This window comes from Pipra filicauda, unplaced genomic scaffold (genome assembly GCF_003945595.2).
Source record: "Pipra filicauda isolate LSUMZ 115617 unplaced genomic scaffold, ASM394559v2 scaffold114_size2234877_pilon, whole genome shotgun sequence".
Classification (NCBI taxonomy): Eukaryota; Metazoa; Chordata; class Aves; order Passeriformes; family Pipridae; genus Pipra; species Pipra filicauda.
Window position 1 is genome coordinate 110,733 of NW_024103596.1, and position 23,574 is coordinate 134,306.

Genomic DNA, 23,574 nt, shown 5'->3' on the forward strand with positions numbered 1-23,574 from the left:
AAACTAAGGGATTCACTGTGGAATTCACTTCAGCCTTTCCTTGCACCCTGCTGTTTAGGACAGGGTGATTAAACTGGGCAGGAGCCCAACTTGGACAGGGGAGAGAAGACCTTCCAGGGTATTTAGAGCAGTCAGGTGTGCTAGTGTTGGCAGGACCTGCTGAGAACCCCCTTGGGCGTACTTCCAGAGCTAAACCAACCTTGGAAGTGTTCAGGGATTTTCCAACGCTGCAGGAGCCCAGGACGGGCTGGGATCTGCAGCGGGGCAACCCCAAGAGTTAGAGGCTTCAAAACAGGGAGCAGTGCAAGATGTTATTAAGCAATCAATCTGTAAGAACCTGAAGGATAATGAGGTTAGAATGTGACAACTGACATGGGTTTGTCAAGTGAAAGTCAAGTGAAATGAATGTAATTTTCTCCTCTGACAGGATAACTGGGCAGGTGGATGGGGAGCAGTGGTGGATGGGAAGGAGCTTGGCTGGTGGTGTGGGGCAAGCAGCCTTGGGAGGGTTACCTGCTCTGCAGAAAGGCTTGGGGACATTGGGCTGAGCCTCAGGGGGAGGTGAAGAGCTGATCCATCACACAGGAGTTAAACACCTCAGCGCAGCACGATGCCATCAGCTGCTTTCTGAATTTCCCCCCTGTGGTAATGCCTGTATTGCTGCACCTTGATGTGCTCACTTGTGTGTGTGTCCCCATCCTGCAAGGACCAACTCTGCCCTTTCTAATTCCTCCTCCTGGTCATCAGCCTGTCCCAACCACCATCATCTCTGCTGCAGTGGCTCCTCATCCTCAGCCTTGTGGTGGGCTGCCCTCACTGGGGGCACGTGGCCATCACTAGCTGCTGCTCTCCCCCACCCCATCCCAGTCTCCTAGCTTCAAGACTGAAGGGCAGCCCTGCCCTAAAAAGCAAACCTTTGCACAACTTGACCAGGTCATTTGTCACGGTGCTTTTTTTTTGTCTCCTCTGCCCTGTAGCTCGTGCTGCAGCACAGGATCCTCTTCCACCTTGCATCTCCAGGGACTGCTGTCCTGCCGTGCTCATGGCACGGCTGCATTTGTCTTAAGGATTGACCCTTCAGTTATTATTAGCCTCATGGTCACCTCCAGCACCGCCTGTCATGATGAATCAGAAATAGAATCCTCTCTGCATCACAGTCCTCGTTAAACCGACCATCCCCTTCTACCTGCTGCAGTCTTCGCCTCATTATAACTCCATTACCTTTAGCAACAACCCCATTACCATCCATTATCTTTCTTATCTCCTTTACAAGGCTGTTATTTGCACCTCCTCCTTTACAGCCATCCCCTCCTCAATTACGATTCCATTATCTTTATTACCACCCCATTACAGTCATAATTATTCCCATTACAATTTTGAGATCTGCATCTCCATCCAGACAAGTCGGTGTCTCCATCAGCCCCATCACCAGCCTCTCTTGCTCAGTGTTCCTCATTGCCTTCATCCACCTTCCCTGCACTCGTAACTACCCCCATACCAGTGGTTCTATTCTAATTATTTTTCATTATGGTTTTATAGTCTTCTGCTGTTATTGCTTCCTTTATCAGCCGTTCTCCTCTCCCTGAAGTATCATAGTTGGAATGGGTACAGGGGTGGGAGCTGAGACTCAGGTCAGTGATATTATACTGATTTTCACCAGCCCTGAGCAGGTACTTACACCCCATCCCTGTCCTCCTTTGCAATTCCAGCACTTCATCTTCATTGCAGCCCTAATTACTGACGTTATCTTTCCGTTATCCTTCAGCTCATCTCCGTTGCAGCTTCCCTGGCTGGCATGATCACCTCCTCCAACCGGTGGTGCCCCTCCTCCTCCTCCCTCGGTGGAGGAGCATCCCCGACCCTTTGAGTTTTCCATACCTAGAGCTGAACAACGGCTCTAGGGACATTTTTTTTTCTTTTAAATGAAAAGAGTATCTGTGTGATATTAGTAGAAGCGCTTTTCTTTCAAAGACTTATAAATTCTTAAGGTGCAGCCCAGAGCACTGCATCCCAGAGGAGCTGTGGAGTTTCCTTCCCTGGGGATACTCAAAAGTCATCTGGACACGTTGTGAGTAATGTGCTCCTGCTCGAGCTGGGAGGTTGGACTAGCTGACCCCCAGTGCTCCCTCCTGACCTGAACCACCCTGTGATGCCCTTGGTGTTGCTCTCGCTGTAGTTCCAGCTGTGTGCCCACCCCAGGCTCTGCCAGACCTGCCTGCGCTGCCCCCACACCACTGTCATCTTTCATAAGCCACCCTGGGAACTCGGGGGCAGCCCTTGGAAGCTTTTTCATCAGCAGTAAGAGGAGAAAAAAAGGCTTCTTGGCTGGCACAGGGTGGGTTGCACCCTTTAAGGTGCCGTGGAGGAGTAGGGTACCCTGCTATCCCCTATATATACTCGGCTATCCCCTATATAGCCCTGGTGCAGCCGAGGACAAGCGCCCTGCCAGCGGGTCTGGTGCCCACACTCCTCCAGAGGACAGTGAGAGATTGGAGTGGTTACAGAAGGTGTCACAAAACTCCCCAAGGATGGGGAAACTGCCGGCTCTAGAGAGCTCGGGCTGCTTAGTTTATCACAAAGATTGAGAGGTGACTTCATGGCTTCCTATAAGAACTGTCAAGGCAGGGAAATACTAAAGAAGGTACTAAAGAGCCCTTTACGGCGGGGAAAGGCAGCGCGGGAGCGATGGCCGGGAGCTGAGGCAGGCAAATTTGGATGAGCGATGCACCAAAGTGCGGGGTTTAAGTGAGAGCGATGCCCATGTCCAGGAGGCTGCGAGGGGGATGTGATATTCCTTACATCCCTAAACCTAGCAGGGGGGCCGGGCTGGTGGCAGCTTGCAGGTAATTAGCAGCTCTGGTGTAAGAGGGGATGTAGCTCGTGTCGGAACGCCCCCGGGTTATTTCCCACAATCGATAACCTTCGTAAATAATGCATCCCCCAGGGGGAAAACCCGCTGCTGCCTTGCGCTTATCAGATTTTGTACTCGTTTGGCTTAGCAACGCCAAGAGGGAATAGGGCTCAGAGGGAAAAACAGAGGCTATAAATGAGTATGGGGATGTGTGGGGTGGCCCCGGCACAGCCAGGGAGCTGTGCAGCCCCCGCCGAGATGCCACTGGGGAGCCCCGGGAGGGGAAAGCTAATTAAAAGCTAATGAAGGGGGGTGAGCTGCCATGCAGGGGCAGAAAACAGCTCCCAGCACCACACTATGACCCCCCTGCAAAACTTGGGGGAGTTTTTCCTAATTCTGGCTTGGTTAAACGCTACCGAAGAAAGGGAGATGAAGCAGTTAGCATCTCTCTCCTATTATTTGTTTGCTTTGCTGCTTGCAAGGGCACTTGACAGAGCTGAGATTGGTGCAAACCACGGGGCAGTGCCCTCCCTGAGGGAGGGATAGCTGGCACTCTTGCTCTGCCACTCCCACAGGGATTTGGGGAGAGCGTTTAAACACTCACTGATGCCCTCTCCACACCTCGGAGAGGGCCTGGGGAAGGCTGAATGGAAGACAGGGTGGCAGGAAACTTAAGCCCTTTTGGGGTCAAGGAGAAGGATTTGACTGAAGAATTGAGAAGCAGCACCAGGATGGAAACCGGTGCTTTTGGGTTTAATCTGTAGCCACAAGTTTAATTCATCTTAAAAAGAATAGCCTGGGGTTGCCTGAGAGCAGAGGGAGAGCTGCTTGCCTGCCACGACCTGCCACCTGTACTCTGGGGTTTAAAGTAAATAAAAGCAAGGAGCTGGCAGGAAACAGGCAGCGTGGTGGGAAACACCTTTGGGATTAAAACAGCCCCCTCAGTGGGTTTGTGCTGCCCAGGCTGCTCACTGCACAGCCGGGAGGTTTAGTAAATTAAAAGAAAACAAGGTTTCCTCGTTGTAAAACACAGAGTTACGAGGGGCAGCGGAGCACAGAGGTTCTTATGAGCTTCAAGGAGATGGAAATTTTTGGCCAGGTCAGTAAATAATCCCAGGGTTGAAGCGGGGTAGCACCGTTTTCCACAGAGCCCCTTATAAGGGGCTGATCCCGCTGCTTGGCAGCCCACGCTCCCTAACAGTGGGTGATTTCCACCCTGCACGGACAACCTTGGACTGCGAATAATCCATCACCTCCTGGCTGGGACCCGGACCGGGCAGAATGGCTTTTATCACCCCCTCGTTGCAAACCAGTTGCAAAGGGGAGCTGGGGGGGGGGACAGTTCTCCAGGAGGGAGGTGCTGGGCCGTGCTTAGGAGCGAGCACGCTGCAAACTGCCGGGCTGAGAAGGGAGTGCCTTGGGGAGTCTTTAGCTGCAGCTCAATTACATTAGTGATACACCAGCCGAGGGGATAATTTACTGTCTCCAGACAGATGCTTTTACTCCTTGCAACGAGACAAACCCAAAAGCCAGCACGGCCCCATGCAGGCGCCGCCCGCACTGGGGACTCGCCGGTCCCCGAGCATCTCCAACGGGTCAAGAGCTGCTGATCTTTCCTTGCAAAGCATCAGCCCCAGGGGCTTTGCTGACAAGTGTTTTTCCATGTGTGCCTGGCCCAGGATTACCCGTGTAAAGCCCTACCTGTAGGAGTAAATTAATATTTGCTCAGCTGCTCTGGAGGGGTTGGGTTTGCTCCCTGCTGCCCCGGGGAGGATGTTTTTTTGAGGTGGGATGGATGCTCGCCGGTCTCCACCAGCTGGAAAGCTTTGCTCCGGAGCTTGGCTGCTGGATCATTGAGTTGTTTCATGGTTTAAATTTCAAGTTTTGTGGGGCTGGCACCATCTCCTGGTCTATTTTTGCCCCTAAACCACCACAGCAAACCTCAGCAACCGCCCCAGGGACTTAACCTTGCTCACCTCTGGGAGCTGCTGAACTGGGAGCAGTGTTGCATTGCAAGGGCAAACAGGAGCCAGCACATCCCCATCGAGGTATGTCTCCACCTCCAAAAAAATCCCAGCTTTCCCAGGCTCATGTGGCTGGGGCTTGTTAAAGCTTTCCATCCCCCCCAGGGCTGCTCTGGGAGCTGGAGCCCAGATGGTCTGAACAGATTACTGCAGCCTCCTGGGCTATCCATCCCGGGCACTTTGGCAGGCCTGAATTTCCTCCAAATGACAAAAATAAATAAAATCTCTCAGCGTTAAATGCTGGGAAGCCCATGAAAAAGCTGTGTACACAATGAAAACAAATATATGGTTAAATAACCTCTCTAACAGTATTTCTATAAAATGCCTCTCTAAATAACGCCAAGTGAGAGGCTCACTCCGTCCTGATTAACCTCAGTTGGGGAAGATTGTCTGCATCAAATCATTACCATCAGCCGATTAAAAATGAATTAAACTGAACGGAAAACAGCTCCCCAAACGTCCCTTCTCCTTTCCAATTCGGGGGCAAAATAAAAATGGCATTAAACCCTAAATGCTCCAGAGCAAACGCAGCACTGAAGTCACCCCAGCCTGAGGATGAAGCAGGTGATGGGGACCTGGGATAGGGTGGGATGGAATTGGATGGGGTGGGGGAGAGTGGGGAGGAATGGACTGCTTGGCTGTGGTCACCCCATGAAGAGGCACCAGGACCAGGTGCAAGGGTCATAAGGCATAAAGGGGATGCTGATAAGGATTGATTAAAACAATCCAAGCCATCCAGTCCCTTGCCGCTTGAACAGACCCCTTTTTTTTGGACTCAGCTAAAGTGACTTTTTAACATCTCTCACTTATTTTTGTTTTATTTTTAGAAATCCCAGCAGACCCTTGGGGTCCATATATCCAAAGGAATGTGCGAAGTCACGAATCTCATGTGTTGGCTGGATAAATCCATTCCAGCAGGAACATGTTGCAGCACTGAAAGCCAACAGGAGATGCTCTTTCACGGAGCAAATTCCCATCCCAGTGTGTTTCCAGAGAAAATATTCCCAGCAGCATCACTGGTGAGCACTGAGGAAAGGGAGATAGTGGGCAAATCCTGTGTTTGGTACTCTGCACCAGCACCCTCCTTTCCAAATGGAGCAATCTCCCAGGGAAAGCCCCCCAGTAATGGAAAGGCCTCAGGTATTCCTTCTTTGACTTATTTTTTAGTCATTCCCATTTTCTCAATAACCTTCTCAAAACCTGCATAGCAATTGTTGGGTCCCATCAGCATCCAGCAGGTGCTCCGAGGTCCTCTCCAACTTGGCATTGAACAAGAGTCATCCTAAGCTGGAACAAATAAGGAGAAAGATCCCAAAACTTTGGATGTGAGGGGGTGCATCCCCTGCACCCTGAAGTTGTGCTGGAGGCACTGCTGCAGTGTCCCCATGGTCCCCTACAAGAGCCAGAGAGTTTCGGATCTCAGGACAGGCCTCCTGGCAAGATCCACATCCCCAACACTTCTTGGACACAAACCCACATGTTATGAAGGACAGTCTAATGACTAACTCTAATTCCTAAGAGGAGTATATCATCCAGATTATTTTACTTTTTGGCCTTCGCTGAGTGTCTGTGACATAATAAAGAAGAATAATTGACAACCAAAGAGACCTGCCATCCTGACACTTTAACGACAGCCTATTTTGAGACACCAGAACTGCAACTCAGTGGTTCTAGAAGTTGTAAAAACTGCTGTAAAAACCAGTCTCTGTCCAAGCAGTTGTAAAAACTTGGCTCCAGTAATGAGGGGGCACGACTGCTGCTGGGTTCCTTGGCATGTGGGTGTCCCTGGGATGAGGTGATTGTGCCCCATCTCCACAGCATCTAACCCCATGGGATGCACGGGAACCCAGTGGCTGTTGGGGAGGACAAAGCAGCACCAGGGTGGGCTTTTTGTCCACCCCAGCCATGCTGTAAAAAGAGCATTTAATCCCCTTGCTAGTGACAGAGAGGGGAGTTAGCCAAGAGCAAAGCTGGGCATGGCGAGGGCTTGCTCCTCCGTGAGATGTCAAAAATGCCTCTGGAGAGGGGCAGAGCAAAAAGCACAAAATCTCCCTTATCCACAGCTTTCCAACACCAGGACATCCCAGCATCTTCCCCACAGTGCTGGCACCTTCAAACCTGCAGAAATCCCCCACTCTCAGTGTTAACAGGAGCAGTGTGCATGCTGTGCATGCATGCATATATATTCTGGAGCACCCTTTTGGGGTGCAAGGCCATGCAATTAGTAGCACAGCCCTGCCAGGGGCTCATTAAGGGCCAGGGAAGGCAGCGTGGGGCTGCAGCCAGGAATTAGCACCGAGGTGCCACTCGCTTTGTTTCAAAGAGCTCTTTCGACTCGGGCCATAAAATTAATGTCTGAGCATATAGCTGGGAAAATAAGAGGCTGTATAAAGCAACTTGGTGCTTGGCAGGGGAATTGAGATGAGTTGCATTTGGGAGACGCTGGGGTCTGATTGTATTTCTCTCCCCTCCGGAGATGCTGAGTGCCCTGGCACAGCAGGTCCCACATTGTCATCCCTCCACCTGCCACCCCCAGCTCTCCCTGACCCTCAGCTCCCCACTACTGCTCTCATTCTGCTTCTTATTAATCCACCTGGCTTTTGTCTCGGTTCCCCCATCCCTTGCACATTTGTCCAGCCCTCCAGCCACTCAGTCCTTGCTTTATTCTCTGTCTCTCGTGCCCAGCCTCTACCTTTTGCTCCTGGTTAGAGCCTTACCTATTTATATGCTTAACCTTTGCCTCTCTTTCCTCTGTCTCTTTAATCCACACATCGATCTCGTTTATGGCCTCCATCACTCATTACCTGTGAGCTAATGCTGCCCCATCTCTGTGCCCTCTCTCCTAAGCCATCCTCAGCTCTGGCTCCTCCACACCCCAGGTCGTGGTGGCAGAAGACATTTTGGCACATCAGCATGAGGTGCAGGAACTCAGCATCCCCCCACCGAGGATGCTGTCCCTTCCCTGACACATTTTTTGCCCCATTTTGAGGGCTAGGCTTTGCCCTGTGCATGGGCATGAAGAAACCTGCAGTGGACAAACGTGTGTGGGGTACCCAACCTCCTGCATCCCTTCACCTGTGGATGCTGGAGATCTGAGCACCCTGCAGAGGACAGTGGCTCTGGGGACAAAGCTCATTTCGGTGATGCTCTGAGGTTGGTACCCAGGGCAGCTTTCCCAAGCTTCCTGGCAGCTCAAATTCAAGCCTGGAGGATCATCAGCTAATGATCATCAGCTCAATGCATTGCCCCGTTGCTGCACCCCGCTGGCTGCTCTGGCACCCCAGCTCCACGGCTTTCCTTGCCCTCCCACCCTATCACTGCATCCCATAAAATTGCCTCATGGAGTCCAGCCTGTAATTTTTCCGCCTCCAATCCCTCCCCAGGTGGTGGGAATTTTCCTCTTGCTGATTCACGCCTCCGTCGCGTCACACTTTTTTTTAGCGCTGACGCTGCTGCGCTCACCCCAGGGAGAGGCTGAAACCCCAAGCTGCTGCCTCGGGGACTGGCCCTCTGCCAGCCACGTGCTGCCAACTCAGCCAAAAACCTGCACCTGTGCTGAGCAAACCCAAACCTCTCCCACTGCCGGGGTCAAGCAAGGGAAATTTCAGGGGTTCATTTTCTCCCCTGTGCTCCCAGCTGAGTCCCCGTGCTGGGAATGGCACACCTCCAGCTCCAAAACAAAAGCTTTTTTTAGTATAAAAATCCTCTGGCTCTTCTATCTGAGCCATTAAAGTGGCATGAAACGGTGGAGGGCCCGTGGTGCATCCCTGGTGGGCTGGAGCATTTGCAGCCCTGGAAGAGTTTTGGGAAAGACAAGCATCCAGATCCCCCCGCAGGCACCTTTTTGGGGGGTCCAACAGCTGGATTGGGTGTACACCTCTGCTGATTTCTCCTTGAGACAGTAATTGCTGGGGATTTCCCCCTCCCCTCTGTTTGTTCCCACCTCCCTCCATCCATCCATGCTCCAGATAGATCCATCTCCTATGGAGGGGTCTCTTGCCCAGCAGGACCAGCATCCCATACCACAGCAGGCACTTTCAATGAGCTTTTCCATTTATTTTCTATCCTGGGAGCTGTCTTTTATTTTTTGCTCCTGAAGAGGCTCAGGAAGCATCCTCCCACACAAGCCCCCTCCTTCCCAAAACCCCACGAATTTCAGCATCCCTGCCAACCCCTTGCCTGGCAGTAATCCTGCTTCTCACCAGTGGGGTATAGCAGGACCACGCAATGCCTGGGAATTCCAAGCAATCCAAGAAATTCCCACTCGGCAAAGGGATGCAATGGGCCCTTGTGAACAGCTCAGGAGTGTCACTGCCTGCCCAGCTCCGGCAAGGTCTCTGAGGGATGTTTTTCCAAATCCTGCATCATGGAGGAATGACTGCTGGGCACCTGGTTCCTCGCGGGATGGGGACGAGGGAGCAGCCTGAGGGCAGGTTCCCACTCCTGGACAGGGAAGGTGGGATGCATCCCATTCCTGCCTTGCCCTGGAATGGTGACAGTGGCACATCCCTGCAGCCAAAGCCCCTGGCTCAGTGCCTGTGCTTCAGCTTCCCTAAGCAGGATGAGGAATAAACTGAATAAGGAATTCCTTAAATAGACCTTAAATTAAATTCTTCATTTTGGAATTTCTCCTTCCTGGCTGGGGGGAGGGGGGGCTCCGAGATGCACCCACACAGTCAGGGTGCCCTCGTGGGGTGAAATGAGTCTGGAAGGTCTCAGCCACACTGGGGTGCTCCTGGTGGCAAATGCTGCCTGTCCCCTGCCTGCACACTCCACCCGGGATGGGAAAATCCCACTGAGCTGCCTTGGGGCCAGCACAGCTCTGTGTCCCCCGTGGCCATCCCGGAGGACGTCTCCCCTCTCTCCTGTCATCCCGGTGAGTCCAGAGGATAATTAGCGAGTAACAAGCCCTAAAGTCACAAAGTCAGGGTGGCTTTAGCTCTGCCGCGGTGCAAATTACAGGGAAATGGGGATTTTGGCATTCAGCTGCATCACCATCATTAGGCATAATCGCGAGTTGCCCCTAACAGGGCTGAGGCTTCGGGCTGCAGGGAGGAAGGCTGGGGAATGCGAATACAGTAATTAGTGGGTAATTGCCAAGTAAGGAGGGGTGAACGCTGCTGGCCGGTGATGCAGCAGGGTGGCACTTGCAGTCGTGGGCGTGGGACACCATGGGGCATTTTTGATATCAAATACACCATAAATACATCATAAATGGAAGATTTTGGGTTGTTTCCCCCCTTCTTTGCATTAAAACATTTATTTCCGAGTGACCAGGAGGAAAAAAGGAAAGGAGGAGAAGGGTGGTACCCACAAGCAGTTTGCAGTGCCTCTGCCAGGCTGAGCCCAGGGCTGGGGCAGCCACAGCTCCCGGGGAGAGCAAAGGGCTGAGAGCTTTGCCCTCTGCAAAGAGGTGCAGCAAGGCCAGAAGACCCCTTGGGGTGTCTCTTGTCCCATCACCCACCGAGCCTTATGGAGCCCCCCAGCTCAGAATGGAGCCCAAGCCAGCACTGAACTGCACTGATGCCTCTGATCTCATCTGGAGTGAGGGCTTTAATCAAGGTCAAGTGATGAGGAATGAGTTGCTGTAGCTGTCTTCAGGATTTGGGAGGAAATACCCCCAAAAAGCTGGTTTTTTTCACCCCAATTTGATTTTTAGCTTAATAACGATGGCTGGTGTTCCCTCCTGAGCCTGCTCTGTTAGAGTCCATAGCATCCCAGACATCCCACCCTCGGATGCAGGACTTATCCCTGGATGGCTGACAGAGTCTGGGCACAGCCACGTCAGCGGCTTAGTGGGATTTGAGGGAGGATTAGACACCAAAGGGGATAACAAGAGAGGATAAAAGCTTAGAGGGGATAAAAGACCCCAGCGCATCGGGGTGAGAGGCAAATACTAATTGCCTGGGGTCAGGAAGGCAGATTCCCTCCGGGAGGGTGGTTTATGGCTGTGGGCGGGATGCTGCTGGGGCCGGGCACACAGACAAGCTGGGGTGGTCACAGCCTTTCCCTGGAAAGAAATCTGAGATTTTTCCCCATTTTGGGCAGACAGGTGTGGAGGTTCATGTGCAAAAAGTACTCAAAATGGAAAAGAAGTCTGAAGAAAGCATCTCCAGCTTGGCATTGGCTAGTGGACCAATTGGTACCCTGGAGATTTAGATCTGTTCTAATTCCCTTGGTGTGCTGTTTAATATGACCCCAGCATTGGTACTGAGCAGGTAATGATGAATCCCACTGGTTTCTGCAGCAAGGTATTCCCCAAATACACTTATTTTAGGAGGAAGGGAGCCCATGCTGGAGCGAATCTCATCTGCTCCTCCGTGCCATCTCCGCAGGTCCCACGCACACATCTTCCCTGGCAGCAGCAGGAGCAGCCCAGACACAAGTAGAGGGATGTGCTGCCTGCCCAAGCTCTCTCTGCCTCCAGGAGCCAATTTAGGGTCCCCCCCTCCTTGTCCCAGCCGAGAGAGGACTGCCCCACTGGCTGGATAGAGTGGACTACGTGCCTGAATTCAAGGAGAGGTCTCTCTGCACTGGGCACAGTGGAACCCAGACTCCTGGAGGCTTGGAAATAAACCCCTCTGGTGCCAACCCACTGTGCTCAGCGGCCTCATGTCAAGCAGTGGCTTGTTCAAAGGCCATCAGGGCCAGGCTGCCATGGGCTGTTTGCCACAGCACAGGAGAGGGGTGTGTGCCAGCACCATCTGTGCATGGTTCAGGGGTTCCCTTCTACCCCACTGGTGGTGTGGGTGGGATCCTTCCCTGGGATGGTGACTCTTGGAGGTTCACACAAGACTGGGTGGCTTCAAATCAGCGCTGTGGGGTGAGGACCAGCTCTGGGGAAGGAGGGCAGGTTCTCCTCTGCTCTGCAACATGGTCCCTGACTGCACATGGTGGTGGCATCACCACCCTGCCTCACATCCCAGTGAATGAGGGAGAAGAGCATGTCCCTGGTGCTGGGCCAGGGTTTGCAAATGCAAGGATCCTCATCCATGGGCTGCTGAACTGTCTCCTCAATTCCCCCCGAACCCAGGGTGCACAGGCCCTGGGTATGAGTGATCCTGCCAGCAGCACCACACAGACGTGCGGGATGCAGCGACGGCGCACACGTCCCCCCCTCCACCCTCCCATGGAAACCCGGGATAATGCCTTATTCTTCTCTGTGGCACAACCAGCTCCATCTCTGCTCTGCTTTACCCAGCCTGGGGCAGAAGAGAAGAGGTCCTCTCCCAGCTCCCGAGTGATGCTCATCACAATCCTCATCCTGCTGCTTGCACAGGACCCACGTGCACAAGGCCTGGGCGATGTTAGAAATCAGTTTTTCCCAGCTGGATCTTGCTCTGCCCTTGTGGGGTCCCGTATGAGGATTTCTCCTCTAGATAAGCTGTGATACAAAGGAGATGTGCAAGGGCAGGACTGAAAGACAGCACTGCTCCTACCTGGGAGCTGAAACATGGACTGAAGCTGAGATACAGATAAGTGAGAGATCACCTGGGATTTAACAGGCAGTTTTAAGACCAGATGTAAAACCCAAGCCCTCGCTATTTAGAGTCATTAAATGTCCCCCGGTTCATTCTGCAAAGGGTAGGCACATTAACCTGCTGGCCTGGCTGCCCTCTGCTAACCACATCCTCATCACACCAATTCCCCTGACATTTGAAACTGCTCTTTTTTTCCAAACCTGCTGCCTACTCTCATTCCCAACCCAACATTCTGAGGCTGGGCATTTGCTTCTTGTCATTCCTGAGGATCTTATAGCATAAATGATGCTACTGAGGAAGAAGAAAAGATCTGTTATCAAAGCATCAGGGATAAGCACGTCTCCATCATGGAGAGAGTAATTTCTGCTCCAATTAATACCCTAAAACTGCAGGGAGAAGCCCTCCCTCGGGAATGAGGGGCAGGGCAGAGCATCACCCCTGCCAGGGCTCACGCTGCCTGTTCTGCCTTTGCCACCTCTCCTGCCAGCTCCCATTTCCATGGAAACCTGCCCTCCTCGCTCCTTCCCCTGCCTGCACTCCTGCTGATTTAAGGAAACCAACTTTCTGCTCCCTGAGGAGTTGCCTGGATGGGCTGGAGACGTGACACTGGGGCAGGCAGTGATGTCCCCCTGCCCACCTGGAGGCATCCCAGCAGGACAGGCAGTGATGTCCCCCTGCCCACCAGTGCCTGGCAGCCCCTGTGCACCACTAACGGGGGGCTCTGCAAAGCTCAGGGTGGGTGCGTGCCCCTATTCCTGCTTTCTTCAACAGGGAGGGCAGGACCCCTCCTTATCTCACCCCCTTTCATCTGCTCCTGGTTCTTTCCATGTCTGTCTCTCCTCTCCCAACCCTCCTTATCTGTTCTCCCCCTGGCCCCCCTCCCCTGTCCCTCTCCCCAGCTTTGTTTACATCAGTAAAACGCTTGTCCGGGTCAAACACAGTTTCCTGATAAACACATTTCCATTGATTGCTGGAAAGAAAAAATCCTACAGAGCAGTGGATTCTTTGCTCTAAAAATCAATAGCACCTCCAAAATCCCTCTTATTCCCTACCACAGCCCTCCATCCTGGTGAGGAGAATATTTTCTGGGGACTCTCTCAGGGTGGAGACAGCATGCAACCCCTCCTGGATGTAAGATGTGACACCTGAAGCAGACACGTGACATAAGGCACCTATAAATCCACCTGTCCTTTTCCATGCTGCATCCATGGGTGACAATCCCCCTCCAGCTGCTTCCCCAGGCAAGTGCCCCAGTGCACTTGCAATTGGGATCCATTGCATCCTGCTTCTGCTCCCTGGGCCTGTCCAAGAATTCCCATTTCAGGCTGGAAGTCCAGGGTGCTTGGAGGGTGCCAGAGCCCCGTGGATGGGGCCAGCAGGTGAGGTGGTGCTGGGTGATGGCTGGAGTCCCACAGGCCACTAAAGCACCTGCCATGGGGAAGCTCCTGTGTCGCTGCAGTGAGTGATTTCACTGCAAAGCCACAGTCGATATAAAGAGAAATTTGAAGGGATTAAGCTTTTTTGCCACTGCCACAAATACGATGCTCCCCCACCGTGGTATCCCCTCCTGGAATGCATCAGGGTAGGTGGATACACACCGAGACCTCCCAGGCACCTGCAGGGTTCACTCAATAAGCTTTTTTTGGACTAAAAATGCTGAAATATATGTAATTTACTGTGCAAAACGACGCTTTGCCCACCCATCCAGTCAGTGGTTCACCTCCTCTATGGCGAAACACAGACAGAGTGATGCTGGGAAGCATCCCTGCCCGGTGAGCCTTGCCATTTGGTGTGGGGAGAAAACAAATTCAATTACAATAATAAATAATTAATGATACATAATTAACAAAGACATAAAAATGATAAATAATAATCTGGGCTAGGAAGAAACAAGCCCAAGTGCTCCATAGGGCCCTTATAAACTACCAGAGCCCTGACCCAAGGGAGCCAGCAGAGCGCTGTGTGACCGAGCATAAGGAGCCGTAATGAATTCAGAGTTTCCGCCAGGCTTTAATAAACTCATTCTGCAGAGGCTGTTAAGGGAACTAAGACGAGAGGTGAAAGTTTGTTACGGATCAGAAACAGTCTAGAAGACAGAGGAAGAGATAAAAGAGCTGAGGGGTGATGAAGGCATCCAATGGGGTGGGGAGCCCGGGGCATCTCTGGTGGGGCACTGGCCCAGAGTGGGGCCATGGGAGGTCTGCAGGAAGATGCTGCAGGTCCATCCTCAGGGGCTGGGTTGGTTTTAAAGCAGAAGCTAAACCTCATTCATCCTCAGTGCTGTGGGCATTCATTCAAAACCAGCACTGCCTTCGCTGCTGAGGATGCTGATGGCATCTCCCTCCCGACAGCATCCAGCCTGCACATCAACAACGCAGCCCTTAACCCCCCCAAAAAGGCTGGCTTCACCCAACTCAGCCTTACTGGTGCTTACAAGCATCCTGTTGCTGGCCAGAGCCTGAATACCACAGCTCCATCATGGATTTTCACCCAGCTCCATCCTGATTTTCAATCCACATTGGCTCAGGGGGTGCTTGGGGCTGACATGGGGACACCCCTGCCTCTCCTTGGGGTGTCAGCTTTGTGTTTACCCCTCCCTTGCTGAGAGAGCGAGGATGACCTTTCCCAAAGGCAAAACAAGCCTCTGGGGTATCCAGGAGTTGCAGGAATTGCATGGAGGGGAGGTGGGGAGGTTACACCCCACCAGCCCTCCCAGTCCCGCTTGGCTTCATGCCTCCCAGCTGCCAGTGTGAGAGCTGCAACCCCTCCAGTGCCTCCCAAACCCTGCCCTGCTGGGATGGATTTTTTAAATTGGATTGTGACAAACATTTAATACCTAATAGAGCTCACACCGGCACAGTTAATTAAGAAGGTGACTAATCCAATTCACTCGTGGGAGCGCAGGGAGTGAGGAGCGGGAGGGAGGGAGCCTGAGTGCACGCTGGAAGGGAGCAGGGGAGGGAGCAGGGGATGGGGAAAAATGAGCTCAGCTGATATCACCATTTCATTTTGTGTGTGTGCACAAACGATGAGGGAGGACTTTCCTTCCCTGTTGCAAGCTCTGGAGCTGCTGAGTAAATGCTAAGTTGTCCCAGGATCCATGTGAGCTTCACAGGGGTACCAGCCCAGGGGAGGGTAGAAATTCATGGCATGTTGGATACTGGCAGCTGGAGGTTCCTTGAGGCTCAGCTGTAGGGATGCCCACAGTCCAAATCTTGGTTTTGTTTTAAAACACCCTCCAGGGGTTTTTCCAGCTCTGAATGAGATGCTGTGACCCCAACACTGCAGAGCATCCCCCCACTCCACACAGGACCCCGCTGTGGGACTGGTCCCAGGCACGTCAGGCTGGCAGAGCCAGCTGTGCCAACATCTGTATGCCACTCACTCCCCGTCCCCCCGGAGTTGATAAATAAAACAAGTGGAGTTATTTTGGCCCTGGGGACAGGGCTGTCTCCCAGAGCACAGAGCGGCTCTTTCTCCGTCTCTCCGTGGCGCCCGAGTTCATTGTTATTCCCCGGTGGAGAACAGGACGTGGATTGAGCCGAGGTCCCCATCTGCGGCGGGCAGCCGGAGAGAGACTCTCTTCATATTAGCGCCTGAGGGCATCAATAGCGCCTTTAAATGAAGCCCCAGGGGGAAACAAAAGGTCGGAGTGGGGAAGAGCGTGTGGGCGAAGCCGAAGAGGGATGGGGGAGACAGGGACGGAGCCGGGGGAGGAGGGGAGGCAGGATGAGCTGGAGAGGAGGGCAAGGGGGGAAAGCAGAAATGAAGCAGCTCTGTCTAAACCATGTTTTCTACTGAAAACTGGGCAGCTGGAGGACCTTGGGATGCAGGCGGCAGTGCCGTGAGCGCCGGGTTCCAGGGATGCTGGAGCACCGCCCGCTTCCAGCTCGGCCATTGCCCAGCGCCACTCACCCGGCAGGGGAGAGTCCTGCACGTTAATCGGTGTCCCGCTGCAATTAGGGCTCATGGAGCAAGGCCAGCGAAAGGGGATGCTGCCTTAATAACATGACAAGCGGGTGGGTTAAAATCGGGGAGATTAAAAACCCCGAAACGACCCGAAGGAAAACCAACCAGCCCGCTGCCCAGGAATGCCGCCAGGCTGGATCCAGCAGCATCCATGGGCACCCCCCGGAACCCCATCGCTCATCCCAGGGTGCACGTCAGGCAGGTGTGGGGAAGAGGAAGTGACAGCGTGGAGTAATTAATGAGGAATTACACGATCGGTTCATCCCTCCCGCGGCCAGAAGAGTCCCCAGGGTGCTCCCGCATCGTCCCCCTTGCAGGAAATAATTACTTAAGTTGAAATTATTTACCAAATGAGGCAATTCTCGGCGTGCTATCTCCCAGCCGTTTGCCTGGTTTACATTGTTACCACTGCTACATAATAAATTAACTGTGTAATTAAAGACAACTTTAATGCTGATGCTTTGCAGAGGGATTTTCTTTTAAGTCTCTGTGCAAGAAGAAGCAACATAGGCATGACATGAGGGGCCCTGGCCACGGGCAGGGACAGGCAGAGCCAGGCAGGACCAGGCAGGGCACTGATCCCCCACAACAAACATCATGTCCCGTTAGTGCCAGCATGTCCCCTTGGGGAGCCCCTCGTTTCCCCAAGGGATAAGGCCCAGATCGAAGCAAATCAATCTGTGTTTTAATTACCAGCTGCACTCTCTCCATGGGGAAGCTGAGCCGTCTGCAGTGGGAGCGGCCGAAATCGCCTCCGGTGGAGCTCCCTGCTTGTCCCCATGTTATTTAGCAGGGACATGGATGTGCTCCATCAACAGGAGTTATTCCCTTCTCTGGTGCTCAGCCAGGCAAGGCTGCAAAGCCTCGTGGGGATTAGAGGACTCATCCACCCCAAAAAATATGGAAACCAAACAATGCACTTTAGGAATCCTCATTTTCAGCGATTTCTGCTGACTAACATGATTTCAGCCAAAAGGAAGGAAGCCATCAGAGAAACTGCTCAAGAGCTTACCCAGGAAACATTTCCCTTTTGGAGATGATGATCTAGGAACACAGTGGAGGGCTTTGAGCTCCAAGGGTGGACACCACGAGGGGCTGTGTGACTCAGGCTTTGCTCCTCCTGCAGCTCATCCATCCTGCACCCACCACGCGGCTCCAGCGCGATGCTGGCAGGGCTTGGCGCAGGCAGAGCTCAGGGGTCACTTTCCCTGCTTGCCATGAGCCGGAAAGCCAAAGCCCAGCCTTTCCCATGCTGGCTGTTGGTGGGGGCAGCCGTCCCCCAGCGCCTGCCTCCCGCCTCTGGCAGCCCAGCGTGGCCCAAACGCATCGGTATCGACTCAGCAATCAATTTTCAAATCCCAGGCAGCCAGGCCAAGGAAGAGTAATTACACCAGCCAGCCATGTGCTCCAGCTAATGCAAACGGAGCAGCTTTCCCCTGGGACATTGCCACATTTCCCATGGTGCCAGGCAGGCAGGGCAAGGCTGTTTTCCTTCCTCTGGGGAGGATATTTGCACTTCTGAGGCAGAGCCAGCACCCACTGGAGCATCTCTGGTCCCCAGGCACCTCTCCAGCCCTCTCCCCAGCCTGCAGCCTTGCATGATCTTAGGTGGGATCTTCTTCCCCAATGAGTGAGATGAAGAGGAGGGAACTGCCCTGGGGATGAAGGACAGAGAGCTGAAATAATTTCTCCCTCCTGTGATGCTTCTCAGGAGTGGAGGAGAAGGAGAGACACAACCCCTCACCTCCACCAGACCTCCCTCCTGGAGAACAGCCATTACCAAAGGACATTCCTACACTTATAGAAGCTGCAAGCACTTCATTTTCACCACATGCTAGTAGGAGGCTACTAGCATTGTGTGGTGACTTGCTGGGAGGACAAGCGCTGGGGCTCTGCCCACCCTGGGGAAAGAGGTGGTGAGCAGAAATGCCTTCCAAAACCCCCTTTATTTAGGAAAAAGATCCTAGAGGGGAGGAGAGAGGGGTGAGAGATGGTAGCTGGGGCGGGTTCTAGAATGTCCCGGGTCAAGCTGCCCCCAAAAACAACTCAAAAGAAAAATGTTCAGGTGAAGGTCTCTGTTCACCAGACCTCTTGGAGACAGAGATTTCAGCAAGCCCATACCACCTCTGCTGTCCTTTTGCTGGGGGTTCTGGGGGGACCCAGGCCTCTTCCTAGCCCCCAGACACCCCAGGGAGTGGGGGGAGAGACTTCAGTGTCCCTGGGATTTATACCCCACCAGCAAATCTGGCAGCAACCAGCCACGGGGTACCAAACCCCAGACCCCTGGGGAGGAGGAGAGGGGACGTGTGACATCCCACAGCCGTGACACCTCCACCTGCCCCATCTTTTCCAAAACTCTGCCATCTCGGATGCTTACATGCCAGCAGGATGTAATAAGCTGTGGTGGCTTGTTAAAAGCTGAAGGCAGTTGGTGGAAGCTGGGAGACAGGCAAGGCAGCTGCCGGCTTCACTGCCTGCTCCTTGCCAGGGCTCCTGCCCTGCAGATGTTTTACTAGGAGGAAATTATGGAAATACCAGGCTTTGACATTGCAAAGCATCAAGGAAAACAGAGGGGGTGGGAAAAAAAAAAAAAAAAAAAAAAAAAGAACCAAACGATTACCTGGGACTCATCAAGGAGCTGCAGGGAGAAATTGTGATGGGTAATTATAAAGGGAAAATAAAATCAAGCTCTGAGATGAAGACGACAAGCTGGGGGAAATAGGAAGGTGCAGGAGGAGAGAGGCTCCTAGCTCCCCATGGCAGCCTGTGGATGGGAGGTTTGGTGCTGGGATTTTGGCAAGGAAGGATGTTCCTTTGAATATTGATTCACTTGGAAAACTCCCTAAGCAGATACGGAGGCCAAGTGGTGACTGGGAATGGGATGTCTCAACAGGCCAGCTGCCAGCTCCAGCTGCCCATCCCTGGGCTGGATCAGTCCAACTACTGCAAACTTTGGGGCTATTTCAGGGAATACTATCATCAGTTAATCAGCACAGGGATGCTGCTGCTCTAGTGGGAAGGGGCTCACTCACCCACACTCTGACTCCCTCCTTTGCCCAGGAGGTAGTGGAGAGATGGAGGGGGGAGGCCCTTTCAACCCCCATGGAACCCAGCTGAGGCAGCTCCCCTTGGGGCTGTGGGAGCAGAGGCAGCCCATGGGAAAAATCTTTAGCTAAAGGTCAGCTGAAATGGTGCTGGACATCCCAGGATTCATTTCAGGCACTTCAGTAAAGGAGGCTGGACCTGCATTGTGAGATGTGAGACAGTGCTGAGGGTAAAATCCCTTCCAGACCAAGAGATAGGCACCTGCCAAACCTGACCCATGTTTTCTGTTTTATTTTTTAATTTCCTACCCCTAACCTCTCTGATTTCCGTATTTCTCTCACAGTGAGGGTGGGTTATGGAAGACCAGGAACTAACCGTGCTGTTGAACAGGTCCTGAGCTTTAAGCACTTAATGCCATCAAATTTAGCAGCCACCTCCCAGTAACTCCAGCCAGCAAACTGGGCTTATAAAGCAGTACTCAAGAGCTGGGAGGATCCAAGCAGTCCCAGGCTTTACCCTTGCTGGGATTTTGACCCTGGCTGTAGGATGCTGCTCCCCTGGCTGGGACCACCTTAGGGATGGAAGCAGCATCTGACGACACTGACGTTTTGTTTCTCATTACAGGCACAATTAAAAGGAGCGAGGATTACAGGCGCCAGCCACGTCGTGTCCCCGTCCCTCAGCTGCCTCACACTGCCTTTATCTCTTCTGCCCGGGCAGTTCCATCGATGAATCGACTTCTTCCCCCGCCTAATTTATGGCTCCTTTATGTTTGTTTATATAATATGGTTAAACATCTACTTTACACCCTGCATGCTTGTACGTGCTAATTAGCATTTTTCTCAGCATTTATTGCATTCGCTACGGGCTCTGACAAGATGAACAGGAGCAGGGAGAGGGGCTGGGAGCCCCACAGACACCCTGCACCACCCCAGCCCAGCAGGTTTGGGTGCCTGATACTCTCCAAGAGCTGTGGATGAAGCTGTTGGCAGTCAGAGCTGAAGCTGTGTCAGAGAAGGGGTCCTCCAGGATTTGTTTCTGCTTCTGAACACAGTTCTTGAGCTGGTTTAGGGAGCCTGGGGAGCCTGGAGCATCACAATCTGGGAAATAGTAAGAGATCCACGTGTCCCCCCATGGGTGCTGCTGCCCCACGGTGATGAACCATCCCTGCAGCCTCACCTTTCTGATGCTCAAAGCCACGTGATGAGTCCCTCTGAGCAGGTTTGGGGTGCAAGGCAGAGCAGAGAGTTCTCCAGGGGTCTGGCTTGAGACCCTTGTACCCCACAAACAGCCTCACGGACATGGGGAGCCCAGTCTTTCCCTGCCTGAAAAGCCACCTCACTCACCGGGAGCTGAGCCCAGAGAAAACCCCAACCTCAGCCCAAAACCAGACCTTCTCTTCATCTTGATTTGCCAGAATTTACAGTCAAATCCCTTCCCAGCACCAGCACAATGAGCCCCAGTAACCAGCACTGTTTATTCCAGTCCAGGCAGTATGGATCTCCATATGGACCCATACCACCCCGGGGCTCAGCTCTACCCTGTGGCCCCACTAAAAGCCCCAGCTCCTGAGGAGTCACCACTTCTTGCTGCTCAGGCACCCGAGGGGAGGACCTGCCCCTCCTGGCAGGCTGGAGGGGCTGGCCGTGCTCCGTGGCCTCTCTCTCCCACCGAGCCTCTCATCCCGGGGGTCGGTACCCCATCACTGTGAGCACAGACCCGAGAGTCAAATAAAGAGCCAGGCTCACGCTCCACAAAAGATGCAGGAAAATCTCTGACCCCTCTGCCTGCCCGTCCAGCCTCCTCCTCCTCCTCCTGCCCGTTCCCCACGCCGCAGTTTCGCTGCCGGCAGACGTGTCCCACGGGGGTGCGAGAAGCTGGGATGCAGCCAGCAGAAGGCAATCCCCAAATCTGACCCTTCCTTGAGACCCTAGTGCCATCGCAGGAGGGGATGTCTGGTCTCAGCTGCCCGGCCGATACACAGGCAGGAGCTTACAGCGGCGAGGCGCTCCCCATTTCCAGCCAGGAGTGCAGGATACAGGGATGCTTCTTCCCCCCGGGCTCCGCAGCCCCTCGCGAACCCCTCGCCTCTCCCCCCCGCTGGGCTCAGCCTTCTCCTCCTCTCCGGATAGCTGGATTCTGCCAGAAGCCATAACAGGTAACCGCTAATGAAGCACGCCTAATTAATGTGTTCCTCGGACACACCCTCGCCGTCCCTTCCTCCAGATGCTCGGCCACCTCTCTCCGTCAGCGGTGACCTCGCCAAGCGAGCGCTCCGCTCCCCGGCTTTAAAAGTCGCAGCTCAGCGCAGGCTCGGGGAGCATCTTTCAGCCCAAAGCTCTCCGATGGCCCCTTCCAGGGGTCAGCTTTCCCGCAGAAGGGCACCGTCGCTGCTTGAGCAGGCAGGAGAGGAGGCAAAAACCGCGTTCAAACTTTGGTGAATTGAAGCAGAAAGCCGGAGATAAGGCTCAGCAGAGCCTGGGTGGGCTTCGCGTCCGCCAGCAGCATCCACGGGCAGGCGGCAGCCGGTGCGGGAGGGAGGGAAAGGATGCTCAGGCTTGTTCCCGGCGCCCGGAGTTGGGGATGCTGGTATTCCCTGCGGGGAGTGGGAGTCGTGGGCAGGAGAAAGGAGGGAGCGGGGTGCAAAGGAGCGAGGGAGCCTGGGCTTGACGGGGAGAGGGTGCGAATGAGCCCCCCCAGCGCTGCCTGCGAGGATGCAGCAAGGAGCCTCCTCCCTCCACGAACTGTCTCCGTATGACGCAGGTGCCAAGAGCCAAATTTCTTCAACCTCATTACAGCCACAAAAGGAACTTGCAGAAAGTGCGGGTAGCCTCCACCACCCCCCTCAAAAAATAACCAACCCACCCCCCCCTCCCTCGCACAGCCGCCCGCGGCCGGGCCGGGCAGACGCCGCACCGCGGCGGGGGATCCGCGGGTCCCTTCCCAGCGCCTCTTCCCTCCGCGCCCAACTCCTGCCCGGCAGCGAGGGTGGACAGGGGGCACACACACAGAGCGAAGAGCACGGGGCGCGGTGCCGCGGGGATGGGATGAGCGTGGGAGCGGGGCGCGGGGCAGAGCGGCGCGGGGCGCGGAGCCGGGATGCGGGGCGCGGAACCGCGGAGCTCAGAGACAACGCGGAGCTCGGAGACGGCACGAGTAGCTCAGAGACGGAACGCGGAGCCCAGAGACGGAACGCGGAGCTCAGCATCGCGGAGCGCGGGGCGCGGAGCTCAAAGCGCGGAGCCGGAACGCGGAGCGCAGAGCTCAGAACGCGCATCCCGGAGCCGGAGCGCGGAGCTGTCCGCGGTGCTGGGGACACTCACCGGGCCGGGCCGGGCCGGGCCGGCTCCTCCTGGCGCCGTCGGGAAGCGCGTGGGGCGGCCCCGCTCCGGGGGTGCCCGGGCTCGGCCTGGCGCCCTGCCTGGCGCCGGCAGCCCCGCTGGCTGCTGCGGCCGCGAGGAGCGACCCCGGGACTGCCTCGCTGCCGCTCCCTCCTCTGCTTAAATTTCAGTAGCTTCCTTTTTTTTTTTTTTTTTTTTTTTTTTTTTTTCCCCTGCTCCCTTTTTTTTTTTTTTTTTTTTTTTCTTTCCCTCGCTCTCCCCCGTTCTCCGCTCCTCGCTCCGGGCGCTCCCGCACGCAGCCGCCTAGTGGGCAGAGGCGGGAGGAAAATCCCACCCGCAAACCCGGGCGGCACCGCCGCATCGCCTCCCACCGCCCCCCGGCTGCCCCGCGGGCCCCCCCCCCGCGCCCCCGCCGCCGGGACACGGCTCCCGGGGGAGCCAGGCCACGGGAAAAAGGAGAGGGGGGAAAGAGGGGAAAATGAGATGCAAGAGAAAAGCGAGAGCCAACTGAGTTTGGTCTCAGCTTTCCTGGGCTCTGGATGCAAAACAGTGTGGGCACAGAAATGGTCAGAGCGCTGGAAGCCCCCTGCCAGGAGGGAAAGGTGGGAGAGCTGGGGGTGTTCAGCCTGCAGAAGAGAAGGCTCCAGGGAGACCTTAGAGCCCCTTCCAGTGCCTAAAGGGGTTGTGAGAGCTGGAGAGGGACTTTGGACAAGGGCATGGAGTGATAGAACAAGGGGAATGGCTTCCCACCGACAGAGGACAGGGTTAGATGGGATATTGGGAAGAAATTGTTCCCTGTGAGGGTGGTGAGGCCCTGGCACAGGTTGCCCAGAGAAGCTGTGGATGCCCCATCCCTGGAAGTG

General features: G+C 54.4%; 1 protein-coding gene across 1 annotated transcript in view; it reads right to left on the minus strand.

Annotated features, from left to right (window-relative positions):
- TNR (tenascin R) overlaps positions 1 to 22,864 on the minus strand; it is a 74,692-nt gene extending 51,828 nt beyond the window's left edge. Inside the window, exon 1 of the mRNA XM_027740631.2 lies at positions 22,694 to 22,864. The gene's annotated coding sequence lies outside the window, so the exon portion shown is untranslated. The remainder of the gene's footprint in view (positions 1 to 22,693) is intronic.
- Positions 22,865 to 23,574: the final 710 nt, after the last annotated feature.